The 18,684-nt window shown below is 45.0% G+C and overlaps 1 long non-coding RNA gene across 1 annotated transcript; it reads left to right on the forward strand.

Moving 5' to 3' along the window:
* The first annotated feature begins 705 nt into the window (after positions 1-705).
* Positions 706-4,900, forward strand: LOC138381502 (uncharacterized). Its single transcript, XR_011233161.1, has 3 exons — positions 706-999; positions 3,175-3,283; positions 4,114-4,900. It is a non-coding gene; the product is annotated as an uncharacterized lncRNA (long non-coding RNA).
* The last annotated feature ends 13,784 nt before the right edge of the window (positions 4,901-18,684 follow it).

Genomic DNA, 18,684 nt, shown 5'->3' on the forward strand with positions numbered 1-18,684 from the left:
CTGGCTAATTAAATTACCAAACACGCATCCAATCTTTTCAGTAAATGGAAAATTATTCAGCTGCCAAAAGCAACCATTATGAAGAACATCTATTGATGTTAAATTTAAAAGAAAAACTGGATCCCAAAGTTTATGTAAAAACTATCATTTAGTTTTACAAACTCATGGAAAGGAACTAGAGCAAAATTTTTAAATAATGATAGCCAAGATGGTGGGGCAGTGGACACCTTTCCTCCTCTGTTTTCTTAGATTTGGGGTTGTCTATGTTGCCTTCCCTGTTTTAAGTAATCCTGTTTATTTTTGTTGGTTTGTTGTTTTTTTTTCTCTGGTTACCTGTTGGTTGTCAGGTCAAAGAGTGAAATTTCCAGGTCCCCTGAGAGCCACCCAAGACTTCTCCTGCACACACAAGAAGCATTCTGCAAACAGGACTCAGATGTGAGAAGCTGATTTTGCAAAGCTCTGTTTGTTCTTGAGCATGTTATTTAGGCTGGTTATTATTACTTAGAGAATTTGTTTGCATAGACCTCACTGTTGTAGCTCATAAACACGGGTTCTTGCTAATACTACATGGGAAAAGAACAAGCAGGAACAGGGCAGAATTGGCAATGAGCTCCAGCAGGGCGGGCGGCACCTGCCAGCACACGCCCCTCCGTGGACTGACTCGAGGGGAGGCGCCCATTCTGGTAGAGATCTTTCTTTCCTACCTCTGCCACTTGGCTACAAAGTATATTGGCACCTTACAGTCGGGGGAGGGAGACTTGGAAGAAGCTGGGAAGGCAGAGGGTCATAGTGGGAGGCACTGATCTGGCTGTAGATCCCGGAGGGTTAAAGTCAGCCCTCCAAAAATGGTCCTGTTGAGCTTGACCCAGACTTGAATCGGCATTTCCCAGCAAGTGTGTTACTCCAGGTTCAGAGGCACCGTCCAGAGGTGGTGTTTCAGAGGTGGAAGCCCGATGGTCCTAGTGGTCCTCTGCAGGAGGAACAGGAGGCCAGCCAGAGGTGAGAGAGGAACACAAGGCACCCTTCTGGAATCAGAGATCCACTCAGATGGGCCAGGATCGGGGTAGGGTGTTGGGAGGAAGTGCCTGTAGCAGACAGAGCAGGCCTGGGGCTTCAAGTTCCAGCCCCTCCACCCTGGCCCTGGCAGGTTGTTCTCAGCTGCGGGCGTCCCCTCCCCTGCAAGAAGCCTACACAGTGCTCCTCTAGCAGGTGGCAGGGAACCTCCCTCCCATCCCACTGACAGCGGCCTTGGGGACGTGACTTTCTTAGGCCAATGAAACGTGAGCAGAAGTGAGACAGCGTGCCAGTTCCCAGCTGAAAGGTTCAGGGCCATTCCCAGGTTTCTTTGTTTTTGTTTAGTTTTAGCTTTCTTATCTTTCCCCTCTGCCATGAGAGCACCCGGCCCCCAAGTCAGCTGCCCCTGAACCTCGGTGTGGCACTGTGGGGCGGAGGCACAGCCTCCCCTCCGCCAGCCTGTAACTTGGGCAGGAAATAAGCCTCTGTGGTTAAAAGAGACTGATCTGGGAGGTTGTCCTGTTGCCACGGTCTTACCTTAAAAATGCGATCCCTTTGAGCCAGTTCCCTAATCTGTGCTGAAGCATTTAATGGGTTTCTTGCGGCTCTTTCATAAGCTTTCGGGGCTGGGAACGCGCCGGCCCCGCCCCTGGCCCCGGTCCTGGCGATTGAACAGAGGCTCAGTGGGAGTTTCACCCGCTTCTCTTCTGTTTTCCCTAAATTGTAATTTCTTTCCCTCCTTGAAAAAAATATTGATCTAGAAATGAAACTGTTACAACACACACATTTTTTTTGTCGTTTTGGAGAAACCCAGTGTTCCTGAGGGAAAAGGCACTCACTGTGGTCTAAATTACCCTCTCATTGCTAGCCCGAGCACGACCTCTCTGGTGAGAGATTGCACAATCCTTCCAGGCCTTCCAAGCTGAGATTTATTTTTCACAAATAGCTGAGCTAGAAAAACCTGCTCAGGTCGTAGAGCTGCTTCTGCAAGGGGCACCTGCAGCTCTGTTTGCTTATGTAGGGAAAAAGCTGCCCCACAGAATCTCACATTTCTGCTTCCACAGTTTTGGGTTCAGTTGTCTCCCCCGTCCAGCCCCTTACCTGACGCTGAGCCTGCAGCACTTCTTGCCCCGGACATGCAACTGCTTTAGGGCTGGTCTCTCCCCAGCCCCGGTTCTCCGACAGCTGCTGCAACATTCTTCTTCCTACAGCCCAGCCCTGCCAGGGCAGAAATCTCTGCTCATCCCTGTCTGTCGTCCTCATCATCTTGTTCTCTGGGTCTCAGCTTCAACTTTAACACCCTCCTGCCCGTGCAGGAGCCCTGATGCCTATTAGGAGCCAGGCGTTCTCCTGCATTACAGTCTTCACTAAACCAACCAACCCTTCCTTCCTTCCTTCCCTCCCTCCCTCCTTCTTTGCTTTGCTTTGCTTTCCTTTCCTTTCCTTTTTTTCTTTTCTTTTCCTTCCTGCTTTCCTTCCTTTTCTTGCTCTGTTGCCTGGGCTAGAATGCCTTGGCGTCAGCCTAGCTCACAGCAACGTCAAACTCCCAGACTCAAGCAATCGTCCTGCCTCAGCCTCCCAACTAGCTGGGATTATAGGCGAGTGCCACCACGCCCGGCTAATTTTTTCTATTTTTAGTAGAGCTGGGGTCTTGCTCTTGCTCAGGCTGGTCTCGAACTCCTGAACTCGAGAGATCCTCCAGCCGCAGCCTCCCGGAGTGCTAGGATTACAGGCATGAACTAAACCTTTTCTAATTTCTAATGGAAAGTAATTTCTCTCACCTCTGAAAGCTAGTACTTAAACTTTATTTTGGTAAATTCTATAATAATTTATAATTACAGTGGAAATATTGGAAATTAAAGAAAAGTATGGAGAAAACAATGAAACAGACACATAACCACACCTCAGGAGATAATCAACGTCAGCATTTGGTGTATTTTGCCCCGTGACAGGGTTGGCACAAGAGTGGGAAGAGCTCAGGGAGTCGGTTATGCACATTGGGATAGTGGGAAATTGGACATTTACAGCTGTCAGAATTGAAAGATGCCCGTATTCTCTGGTGCAGCAATTGTACTCTCAGAATTTGTCCTGTGGAATTAATAGCGTAAATATGCAAAGACATTGGTTTGAGAAAGCTTGTTGCATCATTGTTTTTAACAGCAAAACAACAAAAAATTGGAAACAACCCAAAGGCCCGTCAGTTGGGAATTCGATAGATCAGTTAGGAAACGTCCGTGCCGTGCACTACTGTGACGCCCTTCACAAGAAGGTAAATTGCAGATCAGCACACGCAGTGTGGTCCAGTTTGCGGCACTGTTTTATTTTCAGATGTGTCTATTACTTTTATTTATCTAAAGCCAGTTCTAAAGTCCTTTGCCAAGATTATTTCCACACACAAAAAAAGATTTCATGTGCATGGAAAATTTTCTGACATGAGGTTAATGGTGGTTACCTCAGAGGAATAACATTAGGAGACATTCTTCCTCTGATTTGTGCATTCCTGAATGTGACTATGGTAAAATGCAGCCAGCCCTCTGTATCCGTAGGTTCCACATCCAGGGAGTCAACCATCGGCGGGTTGTTAAAATATTAAGAAAAGAAATGATTGTGTCTGCACTGAACATGGACAGACTTTTTCTTGTCATTGTTCCCTAAACAATGCAGTGTAACAACTGTTTACATTGGAGTAGGTGCTACAGGTAACCTAGAGACGGTTTGAAGCACACGGGAGATGCGCACAGGCCATACGCAGACACTGCGCAGGGACGGGAGCACCCACAGATGGGGGTACCCGGGGCAGTCCCAAAGCCAGTCCCTGGAGGATACGAGGGACAACTGTACTATAGTCCCACGCTGGAACAATAGTAGCAAAAACTCGTGACTGGAATTGTTTCAGTGGGATAATTTGTAGGTTCTCTAAAGGGCTTAATGAAAAAATAAAGGCCTCTTAGAAAATAAACCATATGTTTAAAATTGCACATAGAAATGAGGTTAATGTAATAAAATTCAATGAAATCCAAAGTAATATTATGTGAATACTTGTTTGGTTCAGTTCTAGGGAAGCTGCGAACCTTAAGTTCTTACTTGTCTTTGCAACAGGGGCCTTACTCTCCCCAGGGCCAAGGAGGTGACCTCCAGTGTGAAAAGATCGATGACGGTGACATCGTCCCTTCCCAAAGCTGTATGGCCTATTCTCTGTGCTGTGGGGGTGCCCTCCCTGCTCATCCTGTATCCCTGCTGCCACACGTGGGCACGGTCCTGTGACACACAGGCTCTACTTGCCTGAAGCCAGACTGTCTAGTCCAGGCCGTCTTCACACACGGACAAGAGTTTGCATGGAGATGCCCCAAAGGTAAATAAGCACAGACAGTGCCCCGGTTCCCGGGGTCACCCACACCCCAAGTGGCCAGGGGACAGTGGTGTGCACCTTCTCAAAAGCCCGGCCTTATCATTAATGCCAGCACATTCTCAGTGTGGCGGTGATCTGCAATTGCTCAAATGTCAGCTTTTCAGCAAAAAAGACTTCAAAGAAGAGAGCTGTCACCAGCTGGTAGGTCAGGGAGGCCAGCCCCCTCAGGACCGTTAAGCACCTTTCTGCTTTGCCTTGGATTGGGGGGGTGGTTTGCTCAGCAAGGATGGAGTTCTCAGCTCCACCCCTATGGCTGCCAGGGGTGGGAGGGACGGGGTTTAGAAATCACAGGGCGCTGTATCTTTCTTGTGAAAGGAAAAGTCACTTTCAGGTTGAGATGCAGTTTACAAATGGTTTTCCACTATGCAGAAAACCTGGACTCTATTCCATTTAAGGTGTTTGTCCGTGAAACAGTTTCTCAACCAGGACCTCATAGTTTAAACCTGCTCAAGTTTTCTGAAGAGCTTCCTAGTAAATAAATGTAATTTCCCGTGCTGCTCTGTGAGCGTTCACACTCCTTCTTTCCTACCGTCTGCTTTTCTGAGTTGCACCCCCACCTCTCCGGCCCAAGCATTCCCCGCAGAGATCTTTCCAGACACTGTGGACTGGAGTGCCTGGTTGTGCAGTTTCTAAAGCTTGTTTAAAAGCCTAAGCAAAAGTGAAGATGAGCAGCAAACGTTTCCTGAGGCTTCTCTACAAAATTAATGGCAATTTCTCAAGGGAGCTGCTGAGATTCCCTTTCAAGTTCCTTAGTGTCTGGGCATTGGCAAATGCTAAGCAGGGCTCAGGCCCAGCCCTTTGAAGTTTCCCACCCCACAGGTTGGAAAGGCTGTGATTTAGGATGGTCAGCAGGGGGGAAGGCAGTAAACCGTCCTCATATCAAACAAATCAAGACAGCTGGGCCAGACCGGTTGGCTGGTGGCTTTTGCACCTGGTCCCAGGGGGCAGAATGGGAGTGCTGCAGGGTGGCTGTTATTCCAGGATGAGAAGACAATTCTTTACAGAAGGATCAAAGCAATCATTTTTGTTTAGAGCTGCTCTGGAGGAAAATAGCTTTTCTTTTTTAGGGTTCTGGGAAGGGAGTGGGGGAAGAAGCTGCATCCACATCAATATTCAGTTATTTCTACTCGCACTCCCTTGTGCAAGCACAGACGGGTCCCTACACAGCAGCTCTTTGTGACCTGCCTCTGTGCTTCCTGCCACAGAGCAGGCGACAGGCACTGGGTCGGATGCTGAAGTTCATCTCTCTGCCCCTCTGGAGCAAGAACATGTTGCTCAAACCTGCCATCTTCCCGGAGGCTTTCTAGAATCTCAGTGAAAACTGACCTAAAATATTTCTGATCCTGGAATCCTTTCCTGGATGTCAGCTGTGTAAATTGTGAGGCCAGTAGCCGAGAGGGGCTGAGATGTTGATCCAGAGAGAGGAAGTCACTGCAGTGTTGGCTTTAGTGCCTGGGATGAAGACTCCACTGCAGCATTTCCCAGCAGAGCTTCCGGGAGTGCCACACGCACCCAGGTGGACATACCCACGCCCACACTCACACACACACACACACACACATGCACACACCCGTGTTACACACAGAGACACCCGTGCACACCCCACATCCCACGTACACATGCACAAACACACACACGCACCCACACGCCCACACCACCCATCCCCCACACATAGAGGTTCCTCTGCTCAAGCAAGTTTGGAAAACCCACAAACCAAATATAACTCCATTGTGCCATTGACAGTTCATGGTAAGATCTCCGAGTAATCCTGCCGTAAAGAAACCTGCGTAATTTGCTGCCCCATTGTAGCCCGAGGCTGAAGGCCCCTTCCCACGCAAGCCTCTGCGACTCTAGGGAGATGTGTGTAGGAACAGATAGTGAAATCAACTCCTTGCCCTCTCAGACCTGCCTTTTGTCTTCAGCCTTTAGAACTTACACCATTCTTTGGCATCAAAGGGCCTTTGGCCCCTTCTCTTCCAATCTGGCCTGTGTTTAGACGAAGCCCCAGGAGTGTGGCCTCCCTGGGGCCCACCCTGTCCGAGACTCCTTTGGCCACGGCCTGATCCCAAGTCTGGCCAGTTGTGCTGGGGAGGGTGGGGGCAGTGTCTCTGTTATTGCGGGGGGGGGGGGCACTGAAACTTTGATAGAACCAACGTTGCTCAGCCTGGAGGTGGCACAGTCACCCCCCAGACCCCCTCACTGGCAAGAGAGAACTCCAGGAGAAATTCCATCTGCTGCTTCTTTTGAAGCCCACTGCTGACCCAGCGGGACTGGATGCACGATGATCTTGCCAGGATGGCCGAGGTGTGGGGCTGGGGGCCGCTGGCGTCGTGGGCAGTAACGGGAAGTGACGTCCTTGCTCCTGGGCCTGTTCCTATGGTGCTGGAAAGAGGGCCTCATCCTTGCCACTTTCAGAGGGCAAGACCAGGATAGAACACCAACTGTTCAGCAATGATGGTGGCCTTAAATTTGAAAGTAATTGTTATTGGGAATCCTCTTTGATATGGGAAGAAAAAGTTAAAATAGAGATGGAGTTTTTAAACCAGTCAGTCTGGGTGGGTGGGATGGCTCACACCTGTAATTCTAGCACTCTGGGAGGCCGAGGTAGGAGGATCACTTGAGGCCAGGAGTTTGAGGCTGCAGTGAGCTGTGATAATGCCACTGCACTCCAGCCTGGGTGACTGAGCAAGACCATGTCTTAAAAAAAAAAAAAGGTCAATCTAACTTGGCTTTCAAAGACCTACGCACGGGAAGGCAGCCCTCCCAGGGTACCTGCCTTGTGCTCTAGACGCCAGTTACTGGGCTCTTTTCTGAAGTTCTCGTCCTTGTTCTCGGGTGGGAGCCACAGTTCACCCATAAACAAAAAGGATACTATGTCTCAGCAGCCCTTCTAGAGACCAGAAAATGCAGCCTCGCTCAGCACTGGGAACAGACTCCAGGTTGGGTTACCTGACGCAGCTCTGCAGGGATCCTCCGGTCCTGATGTGATCCCGCCGACCACAGAGCATCTCAGCTACGAGAGCCAGTGCGGCCGGGGCAGCTACAGCACATGTGGCCTGCGGGCATTGAGAGAATGAAACCCGGCTTCCACAGGCTTGGCTTTATTTCCAACTCAGAAGCTTATAAATCTGTGACTTCAAAATGCTGTAAGCCTCAATCTTCTCAGCTGTAAAATGAGCATTCTTTTATGTTAGTGTCTTCTCTGGTTGTTGTAAGGATTAAGTAGGGTAAATCATGCAAACGGTTTAACATAGTGCCCAGCCCATAATCAGTGTTTAATAAATGTAAACTATTGCATATCTGGTGCACATATCTTATACATATGGTATATAGCAGGTGCTCAACCAATACTCTTATTCCTATGAGTTTATAAATAGATTAACACTCACACTCTTTTAGAAAGATCCACGAGCCAAAGTCCTCAATAAATTTATGCATAAAGAAGCTCCATTTGTTGGTTTTTCTGGAGATATTTGTATATTTATAATTTATGAAAAAATGAAATGATTCTTTCTACATTTTCTCTAAGGAAGTTGGAATTTAAATTGATGGCTGTTTTAATAACTGCACTCTCCCCCAAATAGCTCACGGTTGCTTTGCACGGTAACAGCGCATGCAGAGCGCAGGAGAGTATTTGGAACCCGCCTGCTCTGGGGAGCCGGCCAGGGAAAGACAGGACTTGGTTGTCAGCCTTTCTCAGAGGCCAGGAGGGGGGCCTGCTGCTCTCTTTGCTTTGTGGTTGCTGTTTGGGGTGTTTGTTGGAGGACATGGGGTCAGTTCATGGGTAAAGGAGGGCTTGTGTGCCACTTTGCTATAATTTATTTTGAGTAGCTCGAGAGGCCCTTTATTGTTTCTGGGGTTTGTCTGCTCCAGCACTTCAATAAGGGTTTTTCTTAGGAGCAGAGAGGAGGCTGGCAGAGCCCTGAACAGGCAAGGGTGGTGGAGTTGGTGAGTGGCTGGTGATTGCTTATGGACAAGCAGTTTAGAAAGGAAGGAAGGGAGGAAGGAAAAAAAAAAATTTGGTCTTATATTTACAGCAAGAGGTTTTATCTGATGTAAGTTCCCAGTTCAAAGACTTGGTAAGGAAAAAGATGATTTGTACCTCTGGAAAAAAAACATCTCACACTCCCATGGGCACAGCAATCACCTGAGGGTTTGTTTAAAAGGCCAATTCCCAGGACACACCCAAGAACTGCTAATTCAGGAGGTCTGCAGGGGTCTGCACTTGACCTGAGCACACCGGGAAGCTGGTGCCCAAAGTTCCGGGGCCAGGATTACCCGACACAATTAGAGGCATTCAGTGTCCCAGGCCACAGGTCCCTGTCACCTGGCCACAAGCAGCTGTTACTTTTCAATATGGGCCGATTACTCTGCTCTGGACTCCGAACTCCCAGTAGCTTTCTGGAACGTGCTCGCTGTGGTGAACAGGAGACGCAAGAAAGGAAGGTAAAGGAGAGACAGATCCTTTCCTCCCTACTGGAAAAATATCTCCGAGCGCTTTGGCGCCTGGCTAGCTGGGTCAAGTGCTCAGTGCTGGGCCAGGGAGAGGAGATGGAGTTGGTCCACACAGGTAAACGACTCAGGATTACTGTGCGCTGACAAGCCCCGTGAGGCTGTGGCGCACCTAGATGGAAACCCACCTCGCCAGACAGCTGCCCCGCCGGCCCGGGCACTCCCCCGAGAGTCAGGTAGGAGCACACAGTACAGGTGTCCATGAGCAACCAGGGTTCAAGGATTCAAGACTAACTGGAGGGATTCATGGTTTATGGAAAAGCAAAAGCAGAGATTGGCTGAACTCACACTAAGGAAAGAGACACATCTACATAGGTATTATGGGGTCATATTTACATAGAGATCGCACCATAAACTTACTCACAATTATAAACAACTTCAAGTGATCAACCAGATGCTATGATATAATTTTTAATCCATTACTCATGAGGGAAACGGTGGGAATTTTCTGTGAGATGTGGGTAAGGACAGTGTGTTTTTAAAAGTGTTTTGTAGACCTAGATTGTTAGGCAAGGCAAGGGGTTATACAATACAATGTTTGGGAAACCCTGGGTTAAACTGAGTGAAACGCATTTCTTTGTCGCAAGCCTTCTCTTTGTTCGCTGTGAATCTGTGGACTTGTCTACTGGCCCCCTTTGTCAAAGGTCATCTTTAAAAATTAGTGTCTCCTGGACAGATTCTAGGAAATGCCTGGAGATATGACTCCATAGTTCCTACAGCCGACAGCCTCGTGGAAGGGAGACACAAACGCCACTCAGGGTTTGTGCAGCAGGATGGTAGACACTGTCCAAACCCTGCAAGCAGCTGGTACAAATAATAAAACACTAAAAGTTAAAAAATATATACATACCGCTCACAAAATCCTCACCTATTCAGAAAACACATAATGGAGAAAAGAAAGTTGCTATTGTATGTCTTCAAGAATCAAAATAAAAACCAATCTGACTTGTATTTGTAGTCTACAAATCACAGAAAGCAGTTGTACTACCATAGGGGGGAAAAGCCTCCTTTTCAACAAATAGCAAATCTCATTAAAGGAGAAAATTAACACTGTGACCTTCCAAATTCTACTGTATTGTACTCAAGAAATCAGACCTGGTAACACAGAGAGGGTCCCTCCTCAGAACAGGGAAAACAGCACCACTTCACCCCCCAGAACAGGAGCTTTGGGGGAGTCCAGGGAGGCCAGGGGGAGGCTGGGGAGGAGGCCAAGATGGGAGTAAACAGGAACATCTTATGTTCTCCTTCTTTTCTTCTTTCTTTCTTTAGTATGTTTTTCCTCTTTATAGGCAATGATTTGGAAAACTCAGAATCCTGGTCAGTGAAAGTTGAAAACAAGGGATCATTACATGACAAATTTAGTAAATACAATCATGAGAAGACAGCTTTATTGAAGGCAGAATTACTGCAGGTTTAATTTAGAGGAGAATTTAGATTGAATTTAGAGGGAAAAAAAGTGCAGGCCTCATTTTTCCAGGAAATGAGAGTGTTAGTTTCAGCTTGAAATAGGTAGATAACCTCATTTTGCAAACCCCCTATTCTCTATTCTAATAGTGTAACATTGATGCATAGCAGGAATTCAACAACTGGTATGCCTTAAATATGAAATATTTTACCGTATGCTAGAAAGGCTATTCCCTTTAAAGCATAACTTAATATCAACCTCAAAGCAATGATTAGAACCATACTCAAAGTTGAAATGCTCTAGAAAGATTCATTTAAGGTAAGGCCAGAAGAAAATGACCTTTGTCACCACTCCTCTTTAACATTGTTCTAGAAATTATAGCCAATGCAATAAGACATGTAAGAAAAATAAAAAAAGGAGAAAAATGCTTATTATCAGGAGACTTTATAATTGTCTACCTAGAAATCCCAAGATCACTAAAATTAGAATTAAAACTGAAAAAAGAACTCAGTAATTTGTGAGATGTAACCAAATAAATGTGAACGAATATTTAACCTCCTTATTAATGGCAATACCTGGCAGAAGAAAGATCCACTGTATGTATGTGTGTACATATGTGTGTATGTATGTGCCATCATGTGTATGTATATGGGTACCCCCCACATATATATAAAAATAAACTTAGCAAAAAATCTAGAAACCCATTCAAGGAAAAAAAATCAGACAAATAAGAAAACAATAGAACACACTTAAATAGAAACAACTGGAGAGGCTTGGAGAAACTTGTAATGCTTCTGGATGGCAAAACTCATCAGGGTTAGAAATGCCATTTTTATCCCCAATTAACTACAGGTTCAATAAAAGTCCAATAACTTTCTAATGGACTTTTTTCTATATTGATAAGGTGATTCTAAAAATAATCTGAAAAATTAAATGGGTGGAAGAGATAATAATTTATTTTAAAAATGAGTAATGATGAAGCCCTTAAAACATATTATAAACTTAAAGTAATTAAAGTATAATGTACCTAAAGAAAGGCGACTGCTCACTCACAGACCAAAAATATATGGGAACTTAACATGAAATCCGTGACAACATAAAATAGTGAGAAAAGGATTATTTAACTGAGAGCATGTTTAGCTACTTAAAAAAATAAACTTATCTGATACAGTCTAAAATAAACTTTAATTAGTGTAACAAATTAAAGAGTTTAAAATATAAAAACTATAATATTTTCTTTACCTCTAGTTAGGAGAAACTTTTCAGGCATGAAAACAGTGCAAGGATTTACAAATATAATAATAAATACTTTTAGAACCAGAAAAAATTAAATGTATAACTTAAAAAATGAGAATGCCACACATAAAAACTTGTATGTTGAAACTAATGTTATTTTCAGAATCAAATTCATAGTCTCAAATTCTTTTATTATTAATTAAGAAAAAATTAAAGACACTAACCATTCAGAAAACAATATTAGAGAAAAATTCAAGACAAAAATATGGGAAAATAGTAGAGAGGAAATAATGAAGGAAAATGTAAATATTAATAAATTTAGGAAAGCTTTTGACAAATAAATCTTTGAGAAGCAATTAACAAAATAGACACTAGACTATATATGCATGACGAGGGCAGGAATCTTGCTGTTTTATTCACTGGTGCACCCTCAACACCAAAAACACTGCCTAGAATTTAGTAGGTCATCAGTAATTACTTTCTGAAGTAATCAAGATATTAATAGATATATAATGTGAAAAATAATAAAAAGATAAAACACTACAATTACACAAAATCAAGAAGGAAAACATGTAGAGATAACATGACAGGGAGGTTAAAATTAAATATTTCTTCAAATTTAAAAGCCTTTAGGGGATGGAAAATAACATTTATCAAAATGAGGTTCACAAGAAAAAAAAAATCCATAAATTAACACCCATGGGAAACTCCATAAGACTCGAAGGCCAGGCAGTTCAACTTGTAACTATTATTTTAAAATTTAAAAAGCCTGCAGTATTCATTCAATGTAAAGTGCTCTGAAGCACATCTTTAAAAAGTGTGGGGGAGGCAGGGGGAAAGGGAGGACAAGTCATGCTGTCAGTGTGATGAAGACTGTGTCTGTGATATTATAAACAGTAGCTATCTCATATCCTGCTTAAAATGTTTTAACTACCACAAAATTAAAAGCTTTTTTTATGTGCAAGAAATGTCATAAAGAATGGTGAGTGAAGTAACAAACTCAGAAAAATATTGGCCATGCCAACAGACGATTAGGGAAAAGGAGCAACAGTGTGGCAGCTGAAGTTCACTGAGGTCTTCGTACCTTCCTGACCCGGGCCGAGTGCTTTCTGCGCGTCATCTCGCTGAGAGCACACGCACGGCAAAGGAGGAGATGACAATGACAATGCATTATAAACACACACACACATACACATGTATATATATACATTTAATGTCAACATCACTAGAGATTTAAGGAACATTAACTTAAACAAGACCAGATTTTACAAACATGCAAATAAAAGATAATACTCATTGGTGACCAGAATGGTGGGAAATACTAGTCACATCCAATGCTGGTTTGAGTTCAATTTGAACAACTTTTGTGGGGGCAATCTGGCAATATGCATCGTGGGCCTTAAAATGTTTGCATCCTTTGACCCCAAGATTCCACTTTCAGGAATGATGCTTTTTACCCAGTAACACTGCCTCTTGGAACAACGACAGACTCGCCCAGAGATGTTCGAGGTAGCAGCGTTTACACTCTCAAACATGAGACCACGACTCCCACTTTGTTGATATAAACATTTCAAAGTATTTTCACTCACACTTCCTCATTTAATTCTCACAAAATCTCTGGGTGATAACTTTGTTATCCCACTTCAAAGCTTCAAAGGAAATAAGTAAGAAGCTCAGGAAAGCGAAGGCACTTCCTCGAAATCCAAGGGCTAATGGGCGCTGGAGCTCACACTGAGCCTGGGCCTTCCGAGGTCTGGTCCAGTGTTCTCCGTACTAAGCCGCGTGGCTCCTACCATGTGCTGATGGTGGAGGCGACCTTGGAAGTTCTCCGGCTCCGGTAAACCGCTCCGCTGGATGAGCGACTTCGCTCAGAGGAAGTAAGTCAGCTTGGTGAGCAGATGGCTGAACGTGGCTGCGCTTCCGGTACAACATTCTTGGCGACTGCACCTAGTGTTTCTCTAACTCTCAGAACAAAGTGGAGAGTTATTCCATGTGGTGCCTGGGCCGTCAGGAAAAGATTGGGAGAAGCCAAGAGGCAGCTGAGCTACTCCAGAGGACAGTTTCTGCCTATGCTCCGCTTCCTCCATGCTCCTCTCCCCACGTTTTTCTTCTTTGCACCCACGGGGCAGTTGCAGCCTCATCTTTGCGGCAGTGAGTAATATTTGGAACAGATTGGGAAGGAATGGTCTTCAGGAAATGTGAGGTCAGGATTTACAGTTTTCTTATACCAGTGGGTCTTAAACTTTATTATGAGCAAAGCTTGCTACAAATGCAGATTCCAGGGCTCCGTCAGAAATGGCTCTGACTCGGCAGCTTTGGAGTGAGGCCAGAGACACTTTAAACAGTTGGGCTGGATCAATCAGATGCAAAAAGTTTAAGGAGCACTATTATTATTTCTTGACTTGTAATCACCTCTCCTGCGCCTGATGGGAATTCCAGTCCAACCACGGGGACCATCCTTCCTCTGTCATTGCTACATTTTAAAGGATTGTTCATGCTTGTCTTTTTCCAAGGCCAGGTAGCAGCCAATTCCAGACTTGGCCTATTTATTGAGGCTGCCTCGAGTCCCCATAATAGCTGACTACTTCAACATTCCTTTCCTCCTGTTGGTGTTTGGAGAAGCAATTAATTATTTTATATTCCCACATCGGCCATTAGCTCATGCCACAGGCAATTCATTTATTCCACAAATGTTGAATGGCAGCTCCCAGGTGGTGCAGAAACTATATTACAAGGCTCAAAAAGACTTTCTTTGCAGGAGACTAAGATGGATGTGTCTCCCGGCCAGCAGCGCACCATGCACCTGTCCTCCGGTTGTCATGGCCAGCTTTACAGGGGTGTGGTCAGTGTAGTCCCACAGGGCCCTGGGCATAGAAGAGCCCTGAATGTGGTTTAATGTCACCTTCCTGAAATTCTTAATACTTTCTGAACAAGCAACCCTGCATTTTTGCTTTCCACTAGCTCCTGCAAATTATGTAGCCAGTCGTGCTGGTTGTGGTCAGAAGGTCTCGTGTCGGACACACGAGAAGAGAAATTAGCACCCAGGGCTCCGGATGTGGCTCTGGTGGTTGTTGATGTGGTCCTGGGACTGTGTGGCCTGCAGTTGATGTATATGTATTTTATCTTTGCTGTACAGTACAATTCTGGTGGAATGTAATAATTCTCCACTTATTTTAGTGATAAAGAGTGCAAAGTCACTACTTCTATTTTAGGCAATCATAATTGAAGAAAGACTAGGCAGATTCTTAGAACAGAAAGAGCTCACGAGTGGCTGGGGACAGGTCAGTGGCTGCCTCTTCTACCACACCCTGCCTCTGTCTCTGTCATTTTAGCCTGGAGACAGAAGATTCATAGAGACAAAAGATTCAGAAATGTCACAGATGAATTAGCAAACCAATGCTTGCGTATGAGATATAGATGTGGCTTTGTCCCATACAAGCGTGGTTGTGTGCTCTGATCACTTGGTTGTCAGGTGGGGCAACCCACTCAGGGCAGCTTCAGCAAACTGCAAGGGCTCCTCCAGAATTCAATGGCAGGACAGACAGCCCAGCGCCGGGAGGTGACAGAATCTAGATTTAGGAAGCAATCAGGGACAAGAGGCTGTTCTCTCCAGCTCTGTCTGGGGAGCCACCTGCTCCCTGTTCCCCATTTTGCTGTGTGCCCATCTTCCTTGTTATCTTTCTCCACGAGGAATAGATCTTTTTGTCCCCCTTGTGCACAGCAGAAGTGTGACCACCCAGGCACAACTTTTCATGACTGGTGGTTTAAATGCCCTGCAGTGATTACTCAGAACCTCAAGGGACAAATTCTAAATTCCCAGGAGACGAAATCAGATTGGGGCTTTGACCAGGAGTTGCTGTCTGCTCCTAGCAATGGTGCTGGGTGGTGGGTCATAAGGTCGGTGACTCACTCGGGAGAACCCTCTGGAGCAGGCTCTGTGAGAGGGAGGTGAGTTAGAAGCTCATCCAACGCAGTCACTTGCTATCTAGGGTCCCGAAGGAAAGGTGCGGTCATTATGAAGCTCCGGATGGAACTTGGGAGGGTGGCTATGGGTGGAGCCTGCTGCTAGATGGAATGTATAATTGATGATCTAGTTCACAAGTGTTCATTTAGAGCGTGCACGCAAATAAAGAAACTAAGTAACTAAAAGGTAACATGGACCAATCATGCTATACCATGAGCCAAGGATTATGATTAACCTGAAGTTACTCACCGCAGAGACATCAAAAGAGAAACAAACCAAAAATAAAATAAGAGGGTTGGATTTTGAGTTCATGGAGAAAGAAAGGAAGTCAAGTTTAGAAACCCCTGTGTCCCAGATATCCTTCTTGTAGGTACCGCTTACTGAGTACCGCATGGCACACTCTAGCTCACATTGAACTCAGAACAATCTTAGAATTTAATATTGTATGTTATACACATTTTATAAATAAGAAAACTGACTCAGAAAGACTAAGGTGCTCCAAATCAGGAAAGATCTAGACTCTAAATCCATGTTTTTTAATGCCAAATATTATCTGGAAATACATCCTTCAAAGTGAAAAGCAGGAAGAATTTTCTAATATACCCTCAGTAGCTGTATGGGTTGAACTGTGTCCCCTCAAAAGATTTGTTGAAATCCTAACCCCCAGTACCTGTGAATTTGCCCTTATTGGGAAATTGGGTCTTGACCTCATCGGGTTAAGATGAAGTCATTAGCGTGGGCTCCAATCCAATACGACTGGTGTCCCACAGGAAAAAGAGAAGAGACACAGGGACGTGCACAGAGGGAGGATGACACGAAGACACACAGGGAGAAGCCGTGTGACAATGGATGCCAAGGTTGGAATTGCGCAGCTGCAAACCAGGGCACGTCGAGGATGCCAGCAGCCCCAGCAGCTGACGAGGCACAGCAGTGTCCTCCCCAGAGCCATCAGAGAGAGCACGGCCTGCCAATACCTTGGTTTGGGACTTGCAGGCTCCATAACTGAGAGGCAATAAATTTCTGTGATTTTAAGCTACCTGGTGTGGGGTGCATTGTTACGGCGGGGGGAAGGGGAGCAGGTGGAGAGGCACCGGCCGTGGTGGATGGGGAGAGAGAGGGCAAGACTCACTCTCTAGGGGAAACACTTTCCGGGAACGAAAGCTCTCCCTGCCCTGACACCCAGGAGACCTGCTGTAGAAACAGGCGAATGCGGGACATGGAGGAAGTGTCCCCAGAGAATCGCACTCCTGGGGCAGGGGCAGTGGTGTCGGGCAGGCCCTGAGAGTCCTGCAGACTTCGTGTCTCAGTTGTCTGGGAGACCACGTGGTCATGGGGCCTGACAAGACGCTGACAGTCGGTGAGGCATCCCCAGGCTCACCCCCTTCCACGCACACTTGAATCCTGGGGAGGGCTGGGATGGGACTCAGGCTCCAGTAAGTCACTAGGCGGGCCCACGTCTGACTACTAGGGGCTGCTCACCCGGCCCCTGTCCAAACTCCCGCTGCAGGGCGCCCGGAACAGTGGCTGCCAGCAGCAAAAGAATTCTGTAAATCTATTTACCCCTTGTACATTTTTAACTTTACTAAGTTTGTTCTTACACATTTAAACAGCTACAAAAGATGAGATTTCCAGTGAATTACAACTAGTTGACCCTTGAACAACACGAGTTTGAACTGCACGAATCCACTTATATGCAGATTTTTTTCAGTAACTATGTGGGAACATTTTTTTTGGCAAAGTGTGACAAATTGAAAAACTCACAGATGAATCACATAGCCTAGAAATATTGAAAAAGTTAAGAAGAAATTAGTATGTCACGAATGTATAAAATACATATAGATACTGTTCTATTTACGTGTTAATTGTTTATGTTATCGGTGAGGCTGTTGGTCAACAGCAGGCCCTTAGTGGTTAACTTTGGGGAGGCTTTAAAGTTACACATAGATTTTTAACTTCGTGGGGTCAGCACCCAACCCCCGAGGTTTTCAAGGGTCAAGTGTGCTGACATTTAGAAACAGAATGGTAGCATCACTCTTTTCAATTATCCAGTGGACTATAAATATCACAGCAATTTGAGACACACTTTTCATACATTAAAATAAAACCACTACCAACAAGCTCTTCCTGAGCAGTTGAAAATATTACATCCTTTCTTTTCTCTTTGAACTCACATTTCCATTCCCACATAATCTCATCTGATGTAAAGTATTTAATGCTTGAAAGTATTTTATTGATTATTTATCTTTGGAGCAGAAACAAGGGTGTTTGTGAACAGGAACTGAGATGGGTCGATACCCTGTGCCCGCGATAAGAATCCAGGTGCTAACGATTTCCTCTGGATCACATCATCGTCGCAATTACTAGGAGCACACAACTGATCAAAACACAGATAGATTCCACCTTTTGATGGACAAATATTAAACATAAAGAAGCAGTGTTGTCAAAAATTCATCCCAATGAGGTGGATGGGGCTGCTTTATTTTTCAATTAGCTCGTGTGTCTGAGTATGAACATTCTACTGCCAGAATGAATTGGAATTCAGTATAAAAACTATGCCTATTCTTCTTTTCTGTAGCTATCAGCACTGAGAAGTCTGACCTTTACACATCAATAAACAGGTGAAAATATAAGAAGTTTTTTTTGTTTCATTTTTTTATCAATCAGTATTACTCAATTCTTTGAAGCCTTTCTAAATTATGTCCAAAAACATGTAGTGCTCTTTCATAAAGAAAAATTTTAAATGATCAATCAACAGACCATTTTTGTAAAAGGTAAACATTTAGTAAACACCACCTGGCATGTAAAAGGGTTTGTTACTCAGTCATTAGTGCTGTTCGCTTTTTTAAGACGAACACCAATGTTGAAATGTCCTTTTTCGAGGAGCCCTGGAGGCAGGTAGGAGGCGTCTTTGCAGAGGTAATCAAGTTAAGATGAGGCCATTAGGATGGGCCCCAATCCAGTGCTGGGTGTCCCTATAAAAAGAAGACAAGAAACTTCCTTTGTGAAGTCTCTTGGGCATGACATTGTCCGTTAATAATGTGTGTGGGTCAAGGGTCAATGTAATGGAAGGTTGGGGAAGTTCAAAAAACCAGAACCATCTTTGTGAAGTGGGGGAGGATGATTGTGAGGAGGGAAGTGAGAGAG

The sequence above is a fragment of the Eulemur rufifrons genome, chromosome 1 (assembly GCF_041146395.1).
Source record: "Eulemur rufifrons isolate Redbay chromosome 1, OSU_ERuf_1, whole genome shotgun sequence".
NCBI classification, from domain to species: Eukaryota; Metazoa; Chordata; class Mammalia; order Primates; family Lemuridae; genus Eulemur; species Eulemur rufifrons.